The sequence below is a fragment of the Meleagris gallopavo genome, chromosome 1, assembly GCF_905368555.1.
Source record: "Meleagris gallopavo chromosome 1, MGAL_WU_HG_1.1, whole genome shotgun sequence".
NCBI classification, from domain to species: domain Eukaryota; kingdom Metazoa; phylum Chordata; class Aves; order Galliformes; family Phasianidae; genus Meleagris; species Meleagris gallopavo.
In genome coordinates this window covers 37,587,160-37,613,731 of record NC_139404.1, presented here as the reverse complement: position 1 = coordinate 37,613,731, position 26,572 = coordinate 37,587,160, and the positions used below count along the sequence as shown (strand labels likewise).

The window sequence follows — 26,572 nt, the reverse complement described above, 5'->3', positions numbered from 1 at the left end:
TGGAACAGAGCTTGTCCAATTTTACACAGCAGTTTCCATCTCTTCTTTCCTCTGCCTCCAACTAAGAGGGTTGGTAGCTGTGGCCTTCCTACAGGAAAATTGGTTCTTTCTTTTCCTACTGCCATTCATGCTTCCTATGGACATGCAATGTAGGCAAATGCTTTCACCACTCAACATATCAGTGGTGCCAATCATGTATTTCTTCCACTTGAAGTCCTAATGACTGAGATACAAATTCCTATTATCCATCAGCATTTTAGGTCCTCAAACATGAATATATAATAGTGCATGGTCATTATCCCCTTGCTAAAAGAAGCCAGTTAACACAATTTCTGTGATGTAACCCTAATTGCACAACCTAATGAAACCTATGTCAGCATTTATTCAGTTCAGCTGCCATCATGTGATCAGAGAACTGGGCTTCTCCATAAAGGATTGCTGTTTTGGCGTGCTGGCAGCCTCTCCTCCTACTGCAGACTGAAATACAAGAACTGTAATGCTAAGAAAGCACTCTAAGAGATGAGTAAGAGGAGTTTACTGGTTACCTCCAGGAGAGGCAAAGAATGTGGCATGGATTCAGCTGGTATGATCTCTACACAGACCAGTTCCTCGCTGCCTGACTGCCTGGTGTCACGTTCCTCACACATCCGACACCGTGACCTGCCCATGGTTGTCCTGTGGGACTTCAGGTGCTCTGTTTTCTTTCTGCAGCTCTCTTAACGGGGTTTAAGAGACAGGGCAAACATGGTGATTCTGAAAGCAGCTTTGTAAGAACTGCCCTTTGCCACAAGGCTAGAGGTGAGTGAGTCACAAATTGCACACAACTGCCTCCCACTGCCAGACTAGGCCAGTTAGCTAGGCCACAGCCTTGTGAGTTAAAGCTGAACGGAGAGAGCCTGTGTGTTCTCTCATCAGAGAGAATTATCCCATCCCACTGCTTCTTTTGGCAAGAAGTGGTGTTGAATTATAGAAAGCTTCGTGCAGAAAAAACTCCCAAGTTATTTCTGAGAATGAAAACAATTGTTTGCTGCGTTCTTCAGCATTCTGTACCTAGCTGCTGAGGGGAAAAGCGGTGTTCTGCAGCCGGAGATACGTGCGTATATTTCTACAGATGTATTTGAAAGAAAAAGAAATGCTGCTGGAAGAATACTCAGCCTTTTAATTAACTCTGCCTATTTGAGGAATAGAATGAAAAGACTGTGTGTGGAACATTGGCTGGAGATAATGGACTCCCAGTGACACTGACACATAATGAGATAACACTGAAAAACGGATGGAGCTGAAGTTGTACTTTCAGGGTTGGAAGCATTCATCCTTTGGCAATTTCTGTGCCACTAGTTGGGCAGCACTGGAGGCACCAAATGTCTTCTGTCTGTACTGACAGCAATCCCTCTTGACATAAGTGGAAGGAGGATGCTCAGCATTTCCAAAGTTACTCAGCAATTCGCAGCTGCTCCCAGTTACAGCAACTGGCAGGCGATGAAAACCCAAAGTATGCCTTTTTTTTTTTTTTTTTTTAAATATGGCAATATGTGCTGTGGGTTTATATTACCAACAAATACACGGCTAAAACTGCTATGAGAGGACACTGAACTCAGTTCCATACAAACATGAAGAGCTCCTTCGCTGTGGGGGTGACGGAGCACAGGAGCAGGATACCCAGAGAGGCTGTGCAGTTTCCTCCTATGGAGATACTCAGGCCTCGCCTAGACGCCTCTCTGTGCGTCTGCAGGGAGTCCACTTCAGCAAGGACTCGATGATCTCCCGCTCCCCGTTACCAGCCATCCCCCCGTGTCCCCCTGGCGCGGGCAGCTCCCAACGCCAACCCTCGCGCCCCCCCCAGCCACCAACAGCATCCGCGTGACAGGGCGGCGCGCGCCTGCGCTCGGGCCACGGCGGCGGCGGCGGCGGCGGATGAGCGGATCAACCAGCGACCGGGCGCGTGCGCGTGGCGGGCGGGGCTGCAGCGGAGCGAGAGGGGCGGGGACGGCGCGGGGGCGGGGAGGGTCCCGGTGCCGCTCCCGCTCCCGGCCGCACCGGGTGGGCCGAGTCGCGTCTCCCGCCCGGACCCGACCGCGGGGACAGGTGAGCCGGTGCCCCGCCGGGGTCGCAGGGCGGAGGGGCCGTCTGCGTGGCTCCGCGGTGCCGCCCGCTCGGCCGGGGGTGGCGGCTGCGGGGCGGGCGGGTTGGCTGGCTGTTGGGCGCTGCGGGGGTCCCGCGGGGGTCGGCCGCGCCGGGAGTGCTGCGTGCTGGGCGAGCGGAACCGCAGCCCCGCAGTGTGCGGTCTGCGTGGGGCTCTGCACCCGGCGGGCCGCTGACAGCTCGGCGGTGACCGACACCCGGCGACAACCGACTCCTGACGCGGGCTGTGCCGCTCGCAGAGCGCGGTCTGAGCGAAGCGAGCTCTCGAGGCGGAGGGCGGGAGGCCTCTGCTCACATCTGGAAGTTTTCCTAACTTCAGTCGTTTAAACTGAAGTACGGAAAATATAGATCTGTTTGGTCGCCGTTACGCAGTTGAGTCGCTGTTGGTGCTTGTTCGATATTAACCTAGCGTTCAAAATTTTGGGGAGAGAGCCGTGGATACTGAATTGAAGCTCTCAGTCAACGTCAGTGTAGGAGAACTGGGCACAGAGTGCAGCTCCCGTCACGGCTGCTCTACGGTGAGTCCGGCGCCGCTGCAGCGCTGCTCTGAGTGCGGGAGGAGAATGGCTCGGTGCGGCTGACACCTGGTACCTTCCAAAGGCACTGAATTCTGCGTGCTGCTCCACTTTAGAGTTCCCTGACAGCTTCTGAGGGTGTTTGTTGCTTTGGTCTCATGTTGGTTTTGCATCGCAACTCCTGAGCTTTGAAGCAGTTTGTTTCCTGAGCAACAACTTTTTAGAGCTCCTTTCTGAACTCTGACTTAGCGCAGTCTGTTTCAAAACTGAAGCACTAATCTGCTCACTTGTGGGTGCTGGCTTAATTTTTGTCTTGTTGGGGAGTTGCACAGGTGCTGTAAGTAGAGGGAGTTGCTGAGACAGATATAACTTAGAATGCAACAAGCATTATATGTTTTTCTTTTCTTTGGTCGAACGTGGTTAAAGGAGAGGGCTCTGTTTAAAGATGCTTTCCTGTCAAATTACTGTAAAATGAACTTCTCAGAAAATGACCGTGCAGCTCTTGTGTCCACACACAGCAGTGAACTTCTCGGGGTACTTCATGTTCTGTGCTTGAATTGTCATCAGTGTTTGTTTAAACTTGTTAACTTTTACTGTGTAAGGAAGAATTTCCTGAGGCTGCACAAAAGACTGTTGGGCTTGTGTGCTTCTTACAGGGAACAGAACTGGGGTGAAAGGCAGGCTGATATACTAGTGGTTTTTCATTAGATCTTACTGTATTGCTTCAGGGTCTTACTCCTAAGGGAGCTGAAGTGCTGGAATTAGTAGAAAATAGAAGTTTAGGACTGCTGTGTTTTGGGGGGTGATAAATATTCTGTTGAACTGGTCAAGGTGGGCCAGGGAATTACATGTACTGCATTAGGGAATGCAATACATGTCTAATGCAGTACATGTAAGCATCCCACTTTTTTTTTCTGTTGTCATGCTTTCAAGGAAATGCTCGTGCAGCCACCCTTGTACTGCAAGAACCTATGCATGCTTGTGCCCTATGGAGTTGTGCTCCAGCTCCCTCTCTCTCTGGTAAATCTTTGTTTGGAACACTTTGCCAGCGTTTAATCAACTGTGCTGCTGATTTGGCTCTCCTCTCTTCCCTGGTAGCTGTCCCACCACCTGCCTCCCTATTGCATTTCACACAACTGTTCTCTGACACCTCTTGGGTAATTTTCTGAGGGGGTTTCTCCCTTCTCCCCCATGTGGTATGAAATATCTGTCATGTTAGGCTATCCGCCAAGCAATTTCTCATGTTAGTCTCTTGGGCTTTTGTTTTGGAACAGAAAATGAATTTGATACAGAAAACGCATGACATCATATAGTTAACTATTTCAAATGGGCCAACAGGCTTTTCTTTTTGAGCCTATATCAAGCTCTGAGGTACTCAGATTTCTGATTAAAAACAGAAAAACTTCTAATGCACAGCAGACAAGATACGAATAAAGGAAAACAGAAGAAGCCCATCAGTGAAGAAACAGAGAACTGTTTTCTAGGAATCAAAGTAGTTAAGAGTAAGGCAGTAAGTTACCTGAAAGTGAGGATTTTTCTGAAGTTGCATTCAGTGTAATGCAAGCAGAACAGAGGGTTATGATTGTGTTCCCAAAATGGTACTATGTAAATCTTGGTCAGATCTTGCTTCCATGGCAGGTGTGCTTCTGAGGAGATGAGAAGCAGCTGAAAGGTTTTTGAGATGGGTCCTTACGCAGCCCCTGCTGTTACATGAAACCAAGCAGTGCAGCTCTTCAGCTAGGGGGATTCAGTGAATTGGTGAGGACGAAAGAAGCCCTGCTGCTAAATGTCAAATGGTGCTGTTCTGAGTGACCCATCGTTTCTCCTCCACCCCCCTTTGTTATTCTATGCTCATACTGATATTGAATTAGACTGCCTTTCTAGTTAACTTTCATTACAAGGCATGTAGCAATAGTCAATACTAATAGTTAACAACACAATTGATAGTTATGTTTCAGCAGTCTGTCTTTTAGAGATACACAGTCTTAGGGGTGAAAAAGATTTTTCCTGAAGGCTTTGTCCTTTTAGAGGGCTGCTTCTGGATTTTGCTTGAATGATTTATTTTGCTGTTGTGCTGTGGATAAAGTTGATAGCCGCTCTGTTTACTGCCAGTAGTTTGCTTCCTTCCCTCTGCTGCTACAGCTCTTCCACTAATGCGAAGTGAAGGGCTTACAGCTGGAGCCACTTGAAGAGCCTCTTGCTTTCCTTGAAAAGGTACCAGCAGATATTGAGGCTAGTGTGGCTTTTACAAGTTTTTCAGATGTCAGAAGGTCTAATTATAACCAGAAAGTATACTTAAAAAAAAAAAAATTATTTCCTTTGAAAAAATAGTATTCACTTCCACAATCTTTGGAATTAAAGGGAAAATACGTTGTTACTTTGTGCACTTGCTTTGAGCCCAGACTTAAACAATTGGCATCATTTTGGAGATGCTTTTTATAAATCAATTTCTGATCAAGGAAATGGTTTCTCTACCTAAACAGTTGATCAATTTAAACTCAGTAGAAGCTGCTGCTTGTGGCATTATCTGAAGAAAACTTTGGCCAATAACAAGTTGCATACTTCTCCAGTAGTTTGTCTCAGTTGATTCATTTTTTGTCATGTTGGACTGTAGACTTGAAGGAGCTTGTTTCAAGGACTGACCTTCACCTCTAAGAGGAAGGTATATATGCAGCACTGAACATTATAAACTGAGGGATGTTTAGGAAACAGTTCTTGTAATAAGGTGCTGTTTAACAGCAGATATGTTAGTATGAAGTGTTCTGTTCAGAGTAGCTGGTTCTGGATTGTACACACTTTGAATTCTGCACAGTATTTTGGTATGTTTGTTATAAAACAATGTTTTATTCCATCTGGACTCTACAACAGGAAAATCTGTTGCAGATGTAACGTATGTGGTAGCATAAAAAAAAGCCTCTTGAGAACAACTAGAAGTGTTTGACAGATGGTAAGAGGCATTTGGAAAGTGAGATTTTCATTTTGAGGAAGTAACGTGGACTTCTGGTACAAGATGAAGAAATAAGCCTCATTTTCTTCATGCTGTTAGCAGTAGATGTGAGTTTGAGCTTAGTTTGCCTTTTCCCTCAATGTGCAATATCGATCGTCCAGTAAAAATGTTACATCTGTCTCTTTACAAGCTCCTGAGTTTGCAGTGACTTTGACACAGAACTGAAGTGTTGTATCTGACCTTCCTCCCCTTTTTTTTTTTTTAATTCAACCATTTCCCTGCACCGCATCTCATTTCAAGTTCTCATAGAATCTAGGCTTGAATAAACTCATGCACTATCTATACGTTCATGTATTTTCCAGTGCTGTAATCCTGTCACCCAGCATTTGTTTAGAAGTAATGCAGAAGATGTTGATATGGCTGTTCATTTGAGGCAAGGGAAAACAGCTTGTTTCTTTCAGTTATCTTTACCTTGCCTGCAAACAGAAGCTGTGGTATTCTGAAGACCAGCTGATTGGGGTTTTTTTTTTTTTTTTTAAAGGCTTAGAATTCACAGGGTGGCATGTTACTCCCAATTTAAACACATAATTTTTTTTTTTTAAATAAAAGTATTGTTACACAACTTAAGGAAGTGTGTTTGTTGAAGGAACCGTGCATCAGAAGATAAGCTGGTTTTAATGCTCGTGGTTTGAAGCTGATAGTAAGCTGGTGCGCAGTATACTGAAGAGGATACTTGACTGAGGTTGGTCTTTATTTGTCTTTCCTTAGGAATAGCTTCAGTAAGTTCTGTAACATTTTTTTCCTCTTCCCCCTCCACAAAAGTAACAATACTCATAGATGATTTACTTGACTCCTCAAATGACAAATGGCAGAACCATCATTCCAACACTGGGATTTTCCAGTATACAGTAGGCTTTTTTATGAATACATATGGAGTGCCTCATCTCAGCAGCTGGCTTATTTTCCTCAGAAAGATGTTCTCTACATATGTGTTTATAGATGGTTTGGAGAGTTAAGGCAAACAGCATGTTACTTAAAACTGGAAATATTAAGTAATAGGGATGGCATTCTTAATATGAGATTTGGGCAATGAATGCTGGTTCAGTCGCTGTCTAATTCGTGAACTACTGAAGGTTCTTGGCAGCATTCTGAAGGAGAAATATGATTCATTTTAAGAGACATGAACACTTTTTGACAGGTACACACTAGGTTCCTTTGCATGAGATTTTCTGTGGAATTTTTTTTCTAATTACTGTTTCAACATGTAGTAATAAGGATAGTTCTGCAAGCCAAGTGAGCACTCTCCTAGGCAAAGCACGGGCAGCTTTTGTTCAGGCAGTGCACTGAGGATTCTTTCTTGCTGTTTTTTGGTTAACATGCTCAGATTGTACATTCTTGCAGTCTTTGCAAGTTTACAGAAGTATGTGATGTGATGATGTGTGATTAGATACTTGTCAAGTGGTGCTGAATTAAGAAACATACGTTTACTTGAGAGCTTAGCTTCCCTCTTCCAGCTGTGAAGTAACGAGGGAGATCACTCAGTATGGGAATTCAATGATAGATAGAAGACATTTGCAGTGCTAAATAGCAATTATTATTTTTTTTCCATTATTGCTGCATGTTAAACTGACCAATGGAAATAGCTGCTTGCAGGTCTCCGTTCTCTTTGGCACAAGCAGCAATTAGAGAGCTCTGCATGGTGCACGTCTGCAGTGACATCAATGCTGTAGGACTGGTCCCCTTAGCTGAGCCAGGGGACTGACACATCACACTGCTGGAGCCCTGAGGGGCTGCTGTGTGGGAAGTAGGTGGGCAGGAGGCCTCTTCTGCGTGAGGTGGGGTGTGGTGCGGAGAGCAGAGCAATGCGGCTCTTCTTACAGTGTGGCCTGCAAACCTTTACCCTTTGTAAAGCAAACACTGTTCTTGAGCACGGGAAGCATAGCTAGGATATTGTGTAGACATGGAAACATTTGGGCTAGATAAACTACAGGTCTTTGTTTTGTAGCTGTGGGGGTCAAAACTGCAGTGCTGTATTGTACCAAGGGAATGGGTTTACCATTGTTTGTTGTTGAAGGACTGCTCAGAGTGTGTGCGGCCTAAAGGCAAATATTTAATGTGGCCTAGAAGATCACCAGTCTCCCTCCTCGCATGACATTACCTTTGTCCGATAAGAGCTCCATTGTAAGGCCTTCAATGTAAGTTTCTTTTTGCATTGTCAAGAGCTCTTGTGATGTTCCTCTCTGTGTTTTTCCAGTGGGAAGCCATCATAAGAGTTAGTTTATCTGTGGCCTGCTGAGAGCTGAGATGGTTTAGATAACTGTTTGGAGTAGTGTAAGCAACCACTGAGAACACGTACTAATAATACAGAGAAAATATATTGGTTGAAATAAATAAATTATCATGCCACGACTATCATGTAATGTGTGTACTGGGGCCTGCCTCTGATTGCTAGTCGTCTAACTTTTACTTTCCACTGATTCCCACTCTCGCATGTATCATGGAATAAAGGCAACCCATTTACTTACTGGGTTCACTTTGTGCTTTTGTCCCTTTTAGAGATTGTAGCAATGTGCTTCCAGGCCTGTAGAAGGGACTTCCAGCAAAGGAGAATGGCAGTGCTATCTGCTTCCTATCCACATTGCCGTCCACACTCTGTCCACTGGAAGGATGCAGCACCTATGCACAGGCTTTGCTCAGCACCCTCTGCCCTGCTTTGCAAATAGTTGCTGAGAAAATGGTATCTCTGGTCCTGCAGATTGATGGACGGGGGAAGCTCTGTTGTGCTTCAGTCCTGCCCAACAGAATGAAGCCAATGGAGCCATCCGGGCACACTGGAAATGGACTTCTTCTCCTCTAAGTGTTGTGTGTTTACAATTTCACTTTTTTGGAAGAAGTCACTTCTTCTGTGCTCTAAATTTTAAATCTTACTTTCACATGGTGAAGTTCTTACAGAGTCACAGGACTTCTGTGCAAATAAAGGTTGCACCTGCATTACTTCCACTCTGCCATGCACTTGCCCAGGGTTTTAATGTCTGAAGAAACTGTGCAAGATGTAACTCCATGGTATTTCCTGTTACTGTATGAACTTATTTAGGAAACTGCGTGATGGTCATTATTGTAAGCAGCAGAGACTGCTTTTGGAGGTATTGCAGAAAACTTTGGATTCAATTCTGTGTTAACTTTTTACACCAACCATTCTGCATTTTGGACAAATGTACTGCATGTAACGTGTGATTCAAATACAGGTTATATTCTGAACACATTTCCAGTGCTGGTTTTTTTTTTACTGCTTGTGCATGTTTGAAAGTTACACACAGATATAAAATTGTTAGAACTACTGTCTTCTGAAGTGCTCAGAAAAAAAAAAGAAGGCTGTGACAAGGGAGAAGAAATTAGGTATACGAGTGCTTTCACAAGCTATGTTGGCGTATTTACCAGTTTGTGAGTGCTGCTGCTTTTGATGATTTTGGCATAATGCTATGAATCTCTTTGTCTTCAGTGCCAACTTTGCTGCTGTTGGAATTTGGTTACTCAATACTTGTTTTAGAAGTCGTGTCACTATTGTTCTTTTTTCCCGACCCCACAGTATGCTTTATAAAATTGCCATATGTTAATTAAAGAATCTAATAATAGTGAATGAACTAAAAGTACTTATGCAAATAATTTCAGTGTAGTTTATTATCTAAAATGAATCCAATTAGTCATGGACATTCTTATAGATTCTAGTATCTCAGCTAGTCAGTTCTGTCAACTGCACTTGATAACAGCCTGTGTAATTGAAACAACAGCAAAAAAAAAAAACAAACCTCAAACCAACTAAAAAAACCACTCATGACAAAAAGCTGAGAACAGTGACTGACTGGAAGGCTGTGCTGCCATTCAGGAGACCTGGACAGGAAGTTGACCAAGGTTCAACAAAGGCAAAATGTAGAATCCCACACCTGGGGAAAAAGCAATTGCATGCATCACTACAGATTAGGGGCTGACCTGCTGGAAAAGAGCTTTCAGAGAAGGAGCTGGGTGTCCTAGTGGACAACAGGTTGGCTGTGAGCCAGCACTGTGTGCCCTTGGAGCTAAGAAGATCGATGGTATCTGGGGGTACATTAAAAAGAGCATGATCTAAAGTTTAAGGGAAGTTATCTTCCCTTCTGCACTGCCCTGGTGAGGCCACATCTGGAGTGCTGTGCCTAGTTCTGGGCTCCCCAGTTCAAGAAAGACAAGGAACTGCTGAAGAGAGTCCAGTGGATGGCATCAGTGATGATGAGGGGCCATGAGCGTCTCCCTTATGAGGAAAGGCTGAGGGATGTGGGGCTGTTCAACCTGCATAATAGAAGATTGGGGAGGGGGAAGGGGGGTTATCAACAGTTGCAGATACCCAGAGTGGATGCTAAGTGGGGCCAGGCTCTTTTCAGTGGTGTTCAGCAACAGGAAAGGAGGCAATGGGTCCTAACATAGTGGAACACAGAAGTTCCATCACAACTTGAGACAAAACTTTACTGTGAGGGTGGCAGAGCACTGGAGCAAGCTGGCCAGAGAGGTTGTGGTGCCATCTTCTCTGGAGATGCTCAAAGCCTGCCTGGACATCTTCCTGTCTAACCTACTGTAGGGAGCCTGCCATTGCAGGAGGTTGGACTAGATGATCTCCAGAGATCCCTTTCAACCCCACAGTTCTGTGATTCTGTGGGGGAAAAAACAAGCCCTACCCAAGCAAATAAAACACAGTTAAGTCCATTTTTGGAGTCTGGCCAAAAGAGTTGTTGTAATTCATTTTGTGTTGGTTCCTTGATGAAAACAAAGTATCAGGAAGTCTTTCCAGTCAAGATGAATAAAATTTGTGAAGTATAAAGTCTTTGTCATCTTTTTAAATAAAAAATTAAATAAAAAAAAACAACTTCGTGTTAGGTCAGTACTCGCACAGAACACGAAAAGATAGCTGTGAACTTTATATTGTGGAGGCCTGTTGGTGTTACTGGTTTCAGCATATGGCATGTGTAACTGCAGTAAAACTGGTGTAGCATGATCCATACTAAAAGCAGGCATAGACGTCCAGGTACTGCTTCAGAAGAAGGGGTTTATGCTTTATGTACTGCCTTACGATGGGATGGTCTGGTACCAGCCATCTTTTGCTGTGAGAAGGCTCGTGGCTTGTACAAAGAGTAGAGTTGTTCTGCCTCAATTTTTCACAAGATGATGAAAAATAAATTAGTTTATAAATGCCTTGTAATAGGAAAGGCAGGAATGCCATCTATCCTTCTTGCACAAAACATTTTTCAGAATCTGTTAGTTGAGCTGTTGGTGGATATAAGACTAATGCCATTGTGGGCCTGCTTTTTACAAACCTTAAAAGCTACTGTTCTACTCCTTGAGAGGTTATTGGACACTGAAGATTTGTTGTTATTGTAATATCATCTGGAAGACTAAGACTACGTATGTACTTGGAAGACACTTGATTTTTTAAATCAAGGTATAGTCCAAGTGGAAATGAAGAATACAATATCCAGAGATGTTATGATGGTATGTGGAGCGTGGTAAGTAAGGAAAGTTTTATCTTTTCCTAGTGTACTGGTCTTAAAAATATGGGAGTGGTCCCAAGATGAAATATTAGTGTGATGAATATGTGAAGAACTGAAAAAAAGGGACACAGCTGTTACTCCTTTTAGTGTATAATTGTCACTAATCTTTGAGTACTTTTTGTTTGGTTCAAGTCTAGATGAAACAAAATTTGTGCATGAACTGAAACAGAGTTAAAATAAAGCTTAAACCAAAAAAGACTTTCTGAAGACTCAAATAATAGCTAGTAGGATAGGGAAGAAAAATTGCAAAGGAGAAGTTCTGTGGTTGCCAGTCAGGAACAGGTGTGGACTGGGTGAGAATTCAGTATTTCTAACAGATTGGTCTCTTTTTAGCTGACATTGACGTAGCGGAGCACTGTTTATTGGCTGCACTGCTAAAACCTGGGGCAAGTGCAGTGGTAATTTGACTTTAACCAGTATGCCTGGGATTGTTACATGCACTGTACAGCCAACATGCAGTTATTCTGAGTATAGTAGACCAGGTTCTTTCCAAATTTTGAAAACAGAATCACGGAATCACCAAGGTTGGAAAAGACCTTCAAGATCATCCAGTCCGGCCATCCACCTATCACCTATAGTACTCATTAAACCATGTCCCTCAACACAAAAACGTGTTACATCTTGTTACTGTGGGTTGTATGATTGAGTAACAGCATGCATCATCAGAAGTTAATACAGAAGACCTTTGGGAAAGAGAGAGGTGTGTGTGTCAGAAGTCATAGAAGTCTTGTGTGAGGTGTGCAAGAAGAAATTTCAGGATCAGTGTTGGTGTTCAGATTTATGTGTCTTCCAGTTCTCTAGATACCAGTCTCTAAGACATGCTGTTTGCTTATGGTGAGAAATTACAGTGCTCTGTCCTTTGTGGCATGTTACCTTTTTTGTCTTTTCTGTTTGGAGCTGTTATGAAAGGTGAGTGACAGAGGTGGGGACAGGTGGAGGATAGAGGAGAGCTGTAAAAGCCTCACTGAGGCAGTGTTGGTCAAGACAGTGTGACTGCCCTCCTACCCGTGCTGCTGGTGGCTGATACGTTTAATACTTGAGGTAGATCTAGCATGTATGTCACAAATGGAGGAATACCATTTGTCAGTGCAGAGTTACACTTGATGCAGTGGCTGCACACACACCTGGTGGACAATTCTCTGCCTGAGTTGAGATGGCTGTTTTGCTTCTCTCTTGCTGCCTGAGCAGGATGCTGAGTGCCTTCTGAGTGTTTTATTTAGGAAAGGACATCTGGGATTGCTGCTTATTCCTGTGGTGAATGTCCTGTCTACTCTCTCCTGTAGTTCCATCTAAACTGCCTGCTCTGATTTCTTTGATTACTTCTCATCTTTCTTCGAACTTGGTCTCCTGCACAGATTGTGGTTAAATGGCTGCAGGGAGATTTCTGTCTCATTTCTTGCAATCTCTGGGCACCATATGACTAATGGTGGCCTTAGCTTTTTTCAGAAGGATATAGCTTTAGAAGAGGGAACAATCATAACCTTGTATTCCCTCTGGATAACTCAGACACTTTGGAAGGCTACTGGTTTGAGGTGAGCGTGAATTCTTGTGTTTTTGTTTTTTCTAAGGTGGTATGCTTGCAGGTGAAATAGAGACAGTGGTATGTGCTATCTGCCTGTCAAACAGACAATGCCTGTGAAGCATCCGCCTGGCTTCAAGGACTTGCTAAACCTGTAGAACATAGTTTGCATGCAGGAGTGTATCTATTTACATGTGTAAAGGAGCAGTACTAGTAATATATCAGAAACAGATTCCTTTCTGTGAACTGACAGTCATCTGTTCAGAGCCGTGGCCTTCAAATAAGCACAACAGTAGGGGCAGGCTGCACCTGAAGTCCTTCATATTCTTTGCAGCTTCCTTTGGAAAAATGAGGCTTTTGTGTGGGTAAGCAAAGCAAATTTGTATAACCTCTAAGATGCAAATTGAAGACTTTGGAGATAACTCTTTGCTTTGATTCGCGTCTCTTTAAAAATCTAAATTGAGTTTGCACAATATGCATGAAGTTGCAATTCTAAGCCAGTAATTCTGGCTTCAAAATTTATCTTGTAATGTTACTAGATTGACCATTTTGATCTGTTAGAGGCTGAAAGACTCATGTAGCACTGCATTTCTCCTGCACAGGATTTACAATTTTTGTGATGTTTCTTTTGTGATCAAATGAATATCCCATCAGGAATAAAAATGCAGTCTTTGTGCCTGTGGAGAGAAGCCAATATCACACGAAGCATGCTTTGTAAGTTAAATTAAAGACTCCAAGCATACCTTCCTATGAGGATGTGCTGCTTGGCGTTTGTCAAGATAATACTGTGATTCAAGATTGGATTTATATGCAACTGCCCTGGCTGTGCTGCTGTGACAAGAGTGGATAAATCTCAGTGCAAACAGCTATGTTACAATGCCAGTAGTAGAAACTCTTCAGGGGAATAAACGAGCTTCAGGCGTATGATATTTAAAAGCAAAGTGCAGATTCTATTTATTTGAATAACTCACAAAGCTACTGCGTAAGAGCTTCAGACCAATCTTTGAAATCAACAACCAAAAATAATGTTTTTCTTTAGAAAAGATTCTCCTATCATTAAAAAAAAGAGCCTCACTGAAGTAAAGGAGCTCCACATAGCAAACTTATGCTTGCCAAGCAAGGTTAAAAAAAAAAAAACAAAAAAAACAAAACAACAGAATGAAAAGCAATAAGATGCCCTATAAAATTAGAGAAAAACTGATGAAAATAAATCTGAGTGCACAGACACACCTGTCATCAACTCCAACTGGTTCTCAGCTTGGAACAGGTAGACATGCTTTTATTTTATGTAAAGAAGGAAGGTAAGGCAGTGAGGCTTGTGGTGCATGAGGTTGGTTGGTTTGTTCTTCATTTGTAGAGGACCTGTCATTTGGGCACTGCCAGCCTTGCAGCTCACAGGTTACAAATTGTGCCGCTTCATATTTAAGAAGCATGTTTTTGACAAATGCAAGTTTAGTACTTTTTTATAGGTTTTGGCATATCTTTTTAACTCTGTTCTTCAATTATTCTATATAATAAATTGTGGCATCTTCCGTTCTCTTAGTATGTGCACAGAATTCTTTAGATCTCTGAAATTCATACCATCTTGGCTGTGAATACTTAACAATTATATTGTAAGTTCTTCAGCAGAGCTTTCAACAGTGGTTTGTTCTTCAGGTTACTGAAGATTCGGCTCAAAAATTAAACTTCTCAATGGCTTTTTCTGCTTTTGGAAAAAGATCAGTAAGTTGTCAGCAACATGATCTCTGGGTACTGCTGAGTAGGAATGGGAGGCTTAGAGCTCTTGAAACTTTGAGTCTTTCAGTTTTGTTTTAGTTTTAGTTTAGTCTTTTAGTTTTAAACTTCAGGAAGGCTTTGCTGCATCTTAGGTTAATAGTATAAAGGGTAACTCAATAGTTATTCTTGAGAACTATGGATTGCAGACTGAGTTTTTTATTTTTTTACTTCTACATCTGAATGTGGAATGTGGTCTGGCAGCTGACCTTTTGCAGAAACAGCATGTACAAAAGCATTGGTGCTGGTAGTGACGGCAGAGGAAAAGGAAGCTCGAGTGACAGAGAACTGATGTTACTCCGAATGTACAGTGTCCAGAAGTGATAGCTGAAACATCTGAGACATGGCACGCAAATCCCAGCTGTTATTCATTGTAGACATTTTTGAGGGTTTCAAAAGTAATGCTTACAATTCCAGCAGTAACAGTCAATGTAATTTCATGAGATAAAAAAAAAAACAACAAGAAATGTTAGATTCTTGTGGGTGAATGAAATGTAAACTGTTGCCTTAGAGGATATTTCTGTCTTAAATTCAGACTTGAGATACTTAGGTTGTCTCTCCAAGGATGAGTAGCATCTGTTGTGATTCATAATTCTTGAAGATGTTGGGGGATGTGTTGCAGAAGCAACCTCTTCACTCGTAACGTGAATTTCTGAATATAGTTCAGAGTCTTCATTGAGGTGACTGTTGAATTTATCTCTTTATCTGTGAAGTCTTGGAGGGAGGGAAGGAAGTGTGACTTGTTTCTTTGTTTGCTTGTTTCTTTTTGTTATGTTCGGTTTTTGTTTTGATTTTTGGACTGAACTGCTCTTCGCTTCCTGTGACAGTTTACTTTTGTGAAGCTTGTGCCGTATGTGTTGTGAGGTGTGTGAAGTCACCTTTTGGAGAAAGTGACTGCTTCCAGGAGGCTCTGCATAGCAAGCTGGTTGCCAGTGGGCCAGAGTCAACTTAAGGAGTTGGAGAGTTCATTGCAAAACTCCAGTTTGCTGGGAAGGCCACTGCTTTCTGGGAAGTATGTGCCAGGATTCCAGGCACACTGCAGACCTTGAGGATTTAGATCATCACATAAAGCTCATTTTGGCTTTGGTCAGCTGAAGTGAGATGTCTGAGGATGCTCAGATCACATACACAGGAACAGTTTGTGGGACTCTCTTTTGAAGGATGTTACCTCAGCTGTAGTAAGCTAAATTTCTGTGATTGATCAGACCAAGGCGCAGGTCCTTCCTTCCTCTGTGGAGAAGGAACCAAGGTTTTGCTTTTCAAATTGATACATCTTGTATACTTATTATGGACAGTAAGTTCTGCAAATGCTTAAATTGAAGGTTCTTGCAACAGCCTTGCAGTATATCCTTCGTATTGCACTATTTAACTGAAGGTAAAGAGGTGAGTTGCATAAAATGCTGCTATCTACAGCACAGCTGTACGCGCATTAGATGTCAAGGATAACTTGACAGCATTGAGGACTACTTAGATATACACACAGATCAGTGGAAACAATATTCTGATGGTAGAACAGAGTAGTAACTTTTAAATGCTGATAAGCAGCTCAGGTTCATTGCAGAATTAGAAATCACCTTACCTACTTTTCTTTCAGTCAAGAAAGTTATGTCTCTACCTACTGTTTTAACTGGAAAAACAACAACAACAACCATGAATTTAATTAGTACCAGAGTGAATAACAGTGATGATTAATGTGAAGGAATAGATGTAATAATCATCTATAAAGATATACAGATTTTACCTCTGTGATCATATTGTGGCAGCCTTCTATACAGAATAGCATGGAAAAAGTTGTGATGTTACTAAATGAGCAGAATTTCGTACCTGGTTTAAAATGTTATAATGTGAATTTTGAGCTTAGGTCATGAAGGATGGAAAGCAGGAAATGATAGTGATTTGTTTTTTAAGCAAAGCTACAGAGTGCTTTTGCTCCCCACCTGTGACAGTGTTTGTATTTTGACATGCAAAATAATACTTGGTCAGGTCTGTAGACTCTGAAATGCTCGTGTGAGTGTATGGGCAGCAGTCTGTTATAAGCTTCTGTTTGCTTCACTGTTTAGGGATATGACTATAATCTTTGATTCCCTTCATTATTTGGGGATGTGGTAATAGAATAACATACATGTTGCTTCAACTTTGACAAAACTAAAGGACTGGAAAAAAAGCCTTAAGCTACAGCTGCAAATGCACAAGCATCTGAATTTCATGGCAAGACAACATGTTTGTTTTATGTTGTTAGAGGAAATATGACATCCACTGTAAAGATCTTAAAGATATTTTTGTCTCAATAAGATCTAAAAAATCCTACCGTTATTTGGTAGAATATTTTAAAACTTCAGAACCATTTGTAATCAGCTTAGAGCACTGTCTAAACTGGAATGCTGCCACATTCAGAAATATTCTTGAAAATGGATGACTGCATGTGATTTGGCATGTTTCTGTTATCTTAAAGCTAGATGGATTACAGAAGTGATCTCCAAGTAGACTCCACCATTCTGAAATGTTGTTTTTTAATATATTTCTAAAAAGCTCTCGATATGTAGGCAGCTTTTAGCTGGCTGTGAGGTCTGTCTGAAACCTTAGCTTACAATTAAGCACTGCAGTCCAAAATTTTCCATGCTTTTCATTCAGGAAAGAAGCATCAGAAAAATGAAAATTCCAGATCCATTTGCCTGCCATGCTGTTCTGCTCATTTAAAACTGTCAGCCCTAGAAAGGCCATTTCAGCAACATAAATTCTAAGTATCTTTCCTTGTCAATATTCCATCTAGAGGGCAGAATGAGGAAGGGCACCCTGCTGGGGGAGAATGAAGTTAAAGGCTAAATGAAGTGCGGAGCGTGCTGTGTGAGCTGAGAACGAGCCCTTGGCCCTTATTGATACAGCTGATGTCTGTCATTACAGATAAGCACAAAAAGGCAGCATCAAACCTTGTGACGCACTTAACTCTTTCCTTTGTTTCTTTGCCTGTATATTTTTTTGTTAAACCTTCAGTTTTGTTGAGATGGGAGATCTGTACCCCTGCATAAATCTTACATGTTTCGCGGTTTTAAAGGAGATCTGAAGAGTTCTTCAATTATTTGAAAGCATGATGTAGTTAAGACTTTTGCTTAAATAACCAATAAATCCTTGATGCTAAGGAGACAATTGTACTTTTCATATTTTTGTTGAATGTGGTATGCCATTTTCTAGTCCCAAAGTGTATAGACTACTTAGCATTTTAATTGGTTTTCAAGATGAATTCGGCTTCAATGTTCAAGGCCAGAGACAGGGTTGTGAAGGTTAATTATACTTATCAGCGTTTGCAAACAGTCAGTCTCATTATTTATGACGTATTGGCACAGAACTCGTGGTATGGGGGATGGCAATAGGCTTTTATTACTGAGTACTTGTGTGTTTGTCTTGGTTAGGTGGTTTGGGTGGGTAAACATCTTGGTTATTTTACAGTTGGTGCTTTTAAACAGCATTGAAATGTCCAAAAGGCCATTCACTTACAGTCTGGAATTTATGAAGTTAATAGCATTCCTGGAGTTACCAGATCGTAATTCCATATTGCATGTGTCTAGCAGGTAATCCAGACATGAGAAATAAAAGCTGAATCTGTGAACATCAGAGAATTTCTGAAAGCTATTGTGGGAAAGTAGAACATGACATTGCTTTAAGAGCTACTGATTTATCTTGGTTTATTTTTTTCCCCAAGTCGTGATCAATAGGAGTGGGCAGATCATCGCTTTCTGAGTTCTGCTGAGGGCTGCAAAATGGAGGAAGGAAATACTTTCTCATAGGAAAAGTTACACATGCCAAGCTGGTTTTGAGAATAAAGGGCTCTGCATGCTTGCTGCTTTCATTAAAATGAATATTACAGGTACTTTTTCATGACTACTTGGGGTAAAAAGAGAGCATGTTATGAGACATCTTAGAGAGATCAGAGTACAGTGTATCTGCTGAACTCAACAGGTTTGTATTTCTGACCACTGATTTTGAATAGTCAGTCTGGGCTCTCAGTAAATGAGTGAGAATGCAGGGTGCTACAATTTTCTAGTTGTCGCTTTTAGCATAGCTCATAATTGGAAACGTGTGGTTCCAGATATGTAGCTACCTCTGCAGGCAATCCAAACTGATACATTCGGTTTTCCTTCTTCTGACATCTCAGTGCTGTGTTTGAAAATAAATGTCAGACATTGTATACATGCAAGGAAATGGAAGCTCAGATCTGCCTAATTCAGGACACATAATTTCTTGTTGAGTTATGTCTCTGACACCTTAGCTGTTGCTACCTAGATTAATTTGCATCATGAAGAATGGAAATTAGTGTTTTATTCTTCTCCTAGGTGCTAGACTTCAGAATACACGTGTGAGTGCCCTCGAGGGAATATGAAGTGTAATGGGACACTTCCAGGTGTAGTTAACTGCTGTGGCAGAGATACAGGTATCAAATTGCTTTAAGCTAATATTATCTTGGTAGTTAAGCTAATGTTATCTCAGTAGTGGGTGCAATTTTCTATATAAAACTAAACAATGACATGCTATTAGAAACTGATTGAGAACTGATGAAAACAGATTTTACTGGAGTACACAAGCATTGCAGCCTTCTGTCTGGGTGTTTGTTTGCCTTCAGTCTGTCCCTGGCCTCCTAAACAGAAAGATATATTTTCAAAACCCAGACCACGTTGTTCTTATTTTACTTATCTAGCTAATTAATTAATGATGACTCTGTTAATCCATTTTATAGCAGAACAAATTCCTACTATGTGAGTAGACTAGATGGAAGGGAGGAAGGAGGTTCTTGTCCATTCAAGATTCCTTGGGCCTTGAATTGAATAAATGCTTCCTTTTCTTTATTTGCTTTGTTCTCTGGAGCATCTCAAAGAACTTCCAAGGAAGTCTCAAGGCTTCATTTCCTGGTTGTGCAGCACAAAGCAAACTTACAACCACACTCAGGCTGTAAAGGGACAGAACCTTATTATCCCAACCACGGCACATACTTTCTTTTCTGCTTGAATGTATTTAATGTCTTCTGCATAAGCCCCTAAGGGAGGACATCGAATGTATTCTGATAATGTTGTGATAATGTTGCTACTTGTTGCTATTTAACTGTTCAAGGATTGGCTTTGACCTCTGAAAGACTTGCATTCTTCCATTGGCAAAAACTCTTTTTATGTACTTATTTGTTGTAAACAATATGAGCAGTTGCCTTACTTGCATTAGAAAGGAATTCATCTCTCCTATGAGGAAAGGTTGAGGGAACTGGGCTTGTTTAGCTTGCAGAAGAGAAGGCTCCGCGGAGTCCTCATTGTGGCCTTCCAGTACTTGAAGGGAGCATATAAACAGGAGGGGGAATGGCTGTTTATGAGGGTGGATAGTGATAGGACAAGGGAGAGTGGTCTTAAACTGAGACAGGGGAGGTTTAGGTTAGATATTAGGAGGAAGTTTTTCACACAGAGGGTGGTGACACACTGGAACAGGCTGCCCAAGGATGTTGTGGATGCCCCATCCCTGCAGGCATTCAAGGCCAGGCTGGATGTGGCTCTAAGCAGCCTGGTCTGGTGGTTGGTGACCCTGCACACAGAAGGGGGGTGAAACTGGGTGATCATTGTGGTTATTTTCAAGCCAGGCCATTCTGTGATGTTTCTATGATGATGATGAGAAATATCAAGTTGATTTCTGAGGACTGTGAATTGCAGGTACGTTGTCATTTGATTATGCTTGTATCTCTTCCATTACTGCTTTCATGGAAGATTCAGTACTTCTCATCACCTAAAGAAATTCCATGGGGAACAGGCAATTTAATGGATAGAAGTGAATAGGGAAACAGGAGGTCTGTCCAAGAATTAAGAGCTGGGTAACTTGACAAGGTCTGGAATGGCACAGTGTGGTAAGCAGCTGCATCACTTATTTTGTATATACTATAATTATTGTTAGCATTGTTGCTTGCTCTTCCATTTTTGTCCTGTTGAACTGTCTTTATCCCAGCCCGTGAGTTTTGCCTTTTTCTGACTCTCTCCCCCATCCCACAGTGAACAGCTGTGTGGCGTGGAGGTGCCTGCTGGCTTAAACCACAAAGCCAGCTTATATTGTTTAAGTGCTCTTAGTTCATGTTGTCACTAAAAGATGTATGACATTCATGAAGCACTTCCATATGAAAGTCGCTTAGTTGCTTCAGAAAGACAAACTTGAATTTTTGACACTAAAAGCATTAGTCCTTGCTAAACCTGTGCACAGGCTATTTGAAACATTTGTTCATGACTTTAAAAATAATAATAAAGAGAAACTCCACAACAGAAAATAAAACTGAAGAACTCTATGACAGATCCCAAACCGCAAACAGGTAGGATAGCACTGACACATAAAGACCCAGAAGTTAGGTGCATGAACTTATTTTATTTAAGCAAAGGAAAAAAACTTGGCATAAAGAACGGAAATCTAAATTAGACTTTCTAAAGCTTCTTAATAAACCATGATGTGTAAGCGAGATGCTATCAGTGCTTGCTTGAACTGCTGCTACTTTAAGTTACAATTTCTAGGGTTTTTCCTTTTGCCATGCACTTCTCTGACCTTTTGCTCTTAAATTCTATTGTAGGAACTACCTTCTAGCACTGGCTTAAAGAAACCCAAAGGAAGGCCGTCTCTTATGTCACTGACTCTATTTTAATATCAAGAAGAGACACGGCTGCTAAGATATGGAAAACTAAATTGTACCAGAGAACATTAGGTTCCTGTTTGAAATAATCACCATGTTTAATACTGCAGATATCCATCTCATGAAAACCTCCTTCACACAATGTAACTCTATTGCAGCTCTGCACAGCTCAGCTGAGATTTGTGTTGAGACTAAAAGCATGAAAGAGGGTTTACATCTTTCACTGATTTTCTCTTATGTGTGTCTCACTTTAGATCTGAAATTAGGATCATAGCTGATCTTAATGGAATCCCTTGGAAGTTTATGGTTCTTAAAAGCAGCATCCAGAGACGTGGTTAAACTAAGTCCTTAGGTGTAGAAATGCGATTCTGTACTGGTAGGTTGGGTAGCTCTGGGCAAGGAAAGATAGATGGTCTGTTTTATTCTCTTCATATTAAAGCTATTCCTTAACAGTGCTTGCTAATAAGGGGGAAAAAAGAAAAAAAGAAGAAAAAAAAAGCTTTACCACTGTTGGACTTTTGGAAGCCTGTAGTTCAGTGGTATTTCTAAATGAATGTAGGTAAATGGCAGCACACTCCGAGTTACAGCCATCATACTCTTGTTGCACATGTGTTAGTGAGTCAACTAAGCATCATTTTGAGGGTTTTTTCACTACCCTCCCTTCATCTCCTTTTTGTAAAACTTAGTTCTATTTTAACAGGGACAGAAATCTATTAAAGAAAGTGTTAAAGTGGATTTGTCATCCTTTTCAGTTCTGAGAAGTGGCAAAATACACAGCGCAGAGGAAAGGTTAAAACCTTACACTGACTCAGTTTTGGAGGAATATTATTCATTTTATGAATTTCATTTTCTTCTTTTTGCTGTAATGTGCATTAGGATGATATTTTCCCTTAACTTTCTTATTAGTCGACAGTTACCGTTTATATTGCTTTGAACTTGAGAGGCCTTGATGCGTTTGGATCAAATTGAGTTTAATAGCACAGATACAGAACAAAGAAATAGTTTGTGCTCTAAGGAGCCTACAGTCAAACACTGACAACTATTAGTTAAGAAATGCAGTAAGGAAAGTAAAGACTGGTATCTTTTTTGGTTAATTACTCTAGTTACTGGGAAGGACCTCGTGTACAACTGAATATATGATACTGTAATTCATTTCTAGTTGATTCCTTCCACATTTATGCTCTTTGGGAAGGATGTGTGTATGTTTGGGTTTTTTTGGTTACTTTTTAAGTTGAGTATGTTTAGCATATTCTGAGTTTGAGCAGGGTGGTACTCCTGGCTGTGGTATTAATCTGAATTTGCTTTAGTTTGATTGGGTCTGTGTGATTCCTTGCAATTAACTGCATGTCATCTCAGAATAGTTTTCTTTGAAGCTTTATTCCTTATGAAGTCGATGGTACTTTTGACTTTCATATGACCCGTAAAATAGTTCTGTATCTATGATTGTGTTGTAACTGAGATGTTTAGAGAATTTCATCACTGAAAATAGTATTCTGTTTCTTTTGGAGTATTAAAATAGACTTACAGCATCCCCTTGTTGAGGCTTTTTCAAGTCTTATACTTAATATGATTAAAGTAGTTTTCATAGGTTTGGAATAGTAGGTGTCCGTCTTTTTAATTTTTGGCTCTGTACCTAACAGTTATGTCTGTCAAGGGGAAAAAAAAAAAAAATCCTTTTAGGAGAAACAAGGTTGGATTTTGTTTTGGAAAGTTCCATGCAAAGGAAACGCGGGTCTGTCTCTGTTTATCAGAATGGTGACTTTGGCATCAGAAACGGAAGGAAATATTCTGTCGCCTATCCATCTTGTCAATGCAAACATCTCTGCTGACTTACCTTTCTTTTTCATTTCAGAAAAACCTTTCACAAAAACACTGCTTTTTATTTTCCAATGGCTTGACTCCTTTTGTTTCCTCATTGGTTTCCAGCCAGCGTTGGACGGGTCTACAGCTGTAGGCATAGCCCACGTCTTCACAAAGCGGCGTGGCAGAGGCTGAAGCTCTGTGCTGCTGCCGTGCTGGATGTATAAGCAGAGAGGCATGTAAAAAGTCACTTGCCCTAGCCCTGCTGAAGTCATCTGCCTGTGACTGTGTAAAGCAGTTTGTCCTAATGTGGCTGGGGTGGGCTGGGAGCACATCCTGTACATGCAGGCCACTCTGAAAGCAGCCACCAGAGCAGCCCAGCGTGGAGGGCGGGTTGGCTTGGAGACCTGTTCAGCTGTGACCACAGGGGTTGTCCTGCTGCGGCCTCATACAAGTGTCAGAATGAGAGATATGAAGACATAGAAAGTACCAACTGGCTTCAGCACAGCGCAAGGTGTATTACTGGGAGTGTCTTGGCTTCTAATGCAAGCCTCTAAGGAGATGAGCATGAGTTGGGTAGCTAATGTGTGTGTCTGGCACTAGGAGTAACTTTATAGTTGGGAATGAGAATTTCTAACACTGTTAGAAAAAAAGGCAGGATTCCCTAAAATTAAAATGATTGACCTTGTCACTCTCCTAAAACATTTTCTAACTTGTCATCTTTGGGCAGGAGAAACACAAGGCCAGTGTGCCCCAGGGTGGGGTTCTGAAAGGTAAACAGTTTGAAAGGTGTCTAACCACTTTGTCAGAGTGCATCTTTTTCCTTCAAACAAAGGCTGTCCTTGAGCAACATAATCTCTTTTAAACAATGAGTAGTGATAGAACTGTGTCTGCTATAAGGTCGGTGTGGTGTCCACTTGGTTATTTTGCTGGTTGGTACTGCAGCATCTTGGGATAAAAAATAAAGTACTGGATTTGCCTATGAAAGGTGTGATTCAGTCTTCTTTTCCTACATCATCACAACAAAGCCAGACAAGTCCTTTGGATATTTTATGAAGCTTCATAGATGGTCTCTGTTTCAATTTTAGTAAGTGCAGAAATACTAGTAATATTGCCTTTCATTCTTATGTTCAAAAACTAGATTTAGCCCTCGATAAAACTGCCTTGAGGAAGCAATGGGACTAATGCTTCGATAACTAGACACCCTTATGCAAAGAAATAGCCATTTTTACCACTGAGACCAACAATTCCTTTGAATGTTGGGAGCAATCATGCAAAATGTGCATCATGAAAACTAGGACAGGCTGGGGAGCTTTGAAGTGTACATGAATGGCAAAAGGGTTCCAGAATACCTGACATAAGCTCTGAGAGGATGTTAGCATTGTTTTACCAAAATAAGTTTGCCTGTGGGATGCCTATTTAAGGTTGTAATTCATTAAAGTTGCAGTGGCTGTTCAGAAGGTTGGTATCCTTTTCTTGGCATTCATTGTAATCTACCACTAACAAAGTATAGCTGAACTATCAGAACTATACATCTACTTTTCAAGTTTTTTCTAGGTGAGAATTTTTTCAAGTCTTTCTTAAGTGTTTCACCCTTCCTGTTTTCTTCCTTCTGAAAACAGCAATAGAGAAACAGAGGAAAGAGTTTCTTTGCACGTGAGCTATTTATTCAGGAAATGAGAAGGCAGGTGATGAAACTGGCAGTGGAAGGAAGCATTTCAAAAGAGTGTATTTGTTGACTTAAAACATTACATGGCCACAATATATGTGAGGGGGGCACATGTGAGGCATTTGTTGAATTTGGTGTTTAAACTTTGAGGATTTAAATATTGTGGTTCAGAGCTAACCATGCAGTTACTCATGTACAACTTCCCCTAGATTATCACTGGCTTTGTCAAGCATTTGTATTTGGCCTGACTTTACAGTAAGAGACATGGAACTGGAAGGTTTATTCAGCTCTCAGATTTCTCTTTTAGAGAATTGCAGAGTAAAATCTCTCCCTAGTTCTTACAAATTCTTGTTAGCATGCATAATATGTTTACTTTGGTAGCTGAAGAAAATGTGATTTATTTTTTTTTAACAAGGTCTTCTACTCGCTTTTGACCTCTGTGGACCGATGCCATTTTTACCAGTAACTCAGCTTCAGTTTCTGCTTTCTTGGAACTGCTCTCAATAAACATGCGGTCCTTGGCATGTGGTGACATTGTGTTACCTGCAAGAAGCTGGCCCGATCTGTAGCTTGTTAATAGAGCGTGCTCAGTGCGTACTCATGAACTGAAAGAGCTGGTGTGTGGTCTTATGCTGCTTCCAGGGTGCTCTATTTCTTCTGGTGCACTGACTTCGGACATTCAGATGGGAGATGTATATCTTCTTCAGAGTTCAGTGTTCCTGCATGTCTCCCACTGCCTGGACCAGACTGAAAGTGCCTTCTCCCTGTCATCTCCCTGAAAGATACTTGAATTATTTGAGAGCCTTAGTTTGATTATCCTAGTTAGATTTAGGATTTAGACTTCTTGAATTTCTTAAAACTTATCCTGTTCCCATAAGCTTTTAATTTTTAAGAAACTTATCATTATTTTTTTTAAGCACCTATACTGTTCTCAGGGGTACTATTTTAAGCTTTCATACAGGCTTTACTGAACTGAATCCACTGATAACCACAGCTGAGAACTGCTTATGTGGGACTACCTGGTGATCCTCGTGGACACCAAATTTACTGTGAAGGAGCAATGTGCCCTTGTTGCAAAGGAGGACAATGATGCTCTGGGCTGCAATAGAGTGCTGGTCAAGAGAGGTGATTATTCCCTACCACTCAGCATTGAGGCCATACTCGAAGTGCTGTGTCCAGTTCTGGGCTCCCCAGTACAAAAGAGGCATAGACATACTGGAGATCAGCAAAGGGCCTCAGAGGAGGAAAAAGCTGGAAGAGCTGGAACTGTTCAGCCAGAAAAAGACCTCTTAGTGATCCTGAAGGCAGGATTCAAAGAGGATGGAACCAGGCTTTTTCCAGGGTGCCCAGTGCCAGGACGAGAGCCAGTGGGCACAAACTGGAGCACAAGAGGTTCCCTCTGAGCACCAAGAAACAGAGCACTGGCAGAAAGCTGCTCAGAGAGGCTGTGGAGTCTCTTCCTTGCACATCTTCAGAATTCACATGGACACGGTCCTGGACACCCTGCTCTGAGTGTCCCTGCTGAGCAGAGGTTGGAGCAGATTGGCTCAGGGGCACTGCCAACCTAAATGATTCAGTGATTCCCCATGGAGTGTTTCTCAGGTGCTGTTGTGACTGCAAAAAGGACTTAGGTCAATTCTTACCCTTCCTGATGCCAATGCAAACAGCTAGGTTTCATTTTTTTTAGTGTGCCTGTCTGTGTTTGTTGCCACACTGATCTTTGAAGTCATTACACCCGTGTCATCATAACAAAATTTAGAGTGTACTGTTAGCTGATAACCATCTTGGGCGTTTGAAGTGCAGTAACTTATTCTAGACCTTAAAGAAAGAAGGCAGGTGTCCAACAGATTAGCAGGTCTGTTTTAAGGTCAGAGCCCTGGAGAATACTTCCCCCTTGGGCAGGCCAGAGCAGTGCTCGGTATCCATTTCAGCAAGCGCTCTCTGGGGCCCATTAGCGGGTCACAGTCGGGGCTGTGCACTTGTCTACGAGTTACTGT

At 41.7% G+C, this 26,572-nt stretch overlaps 1 protein-coding gene across 5 annotated transcripts in view; it reads left to right on the top strand.

The window, feature by feature from the left end:
* Window positions 1-1,930: 1,930 nt before the first annotated feature.
* Window positions 1,931-26,572, top strand: part of OSBPL8 (oxysterol binding protein like 8) — an 82,554-nt gene continuing 57,912 nt past the window's right edge. For 2 of the 5 annotated variants that reach the window (XM_085221570.1, XM_085221557.1), the window contains exon 1: window positions 1,931-2,085. The gene's annotated coding sequence lies outside the window, so the exon portion shown is untranslated. Of the gene's footprint in view, window positions 2,086-18,797; window positions 18,896-26,572 lie in introns of all 5 variants that reach the window. The other 3 variants (XM_085221563.1, XM_085221596.1, XM_085221583.1) reach the window with 3 other exon arrangements.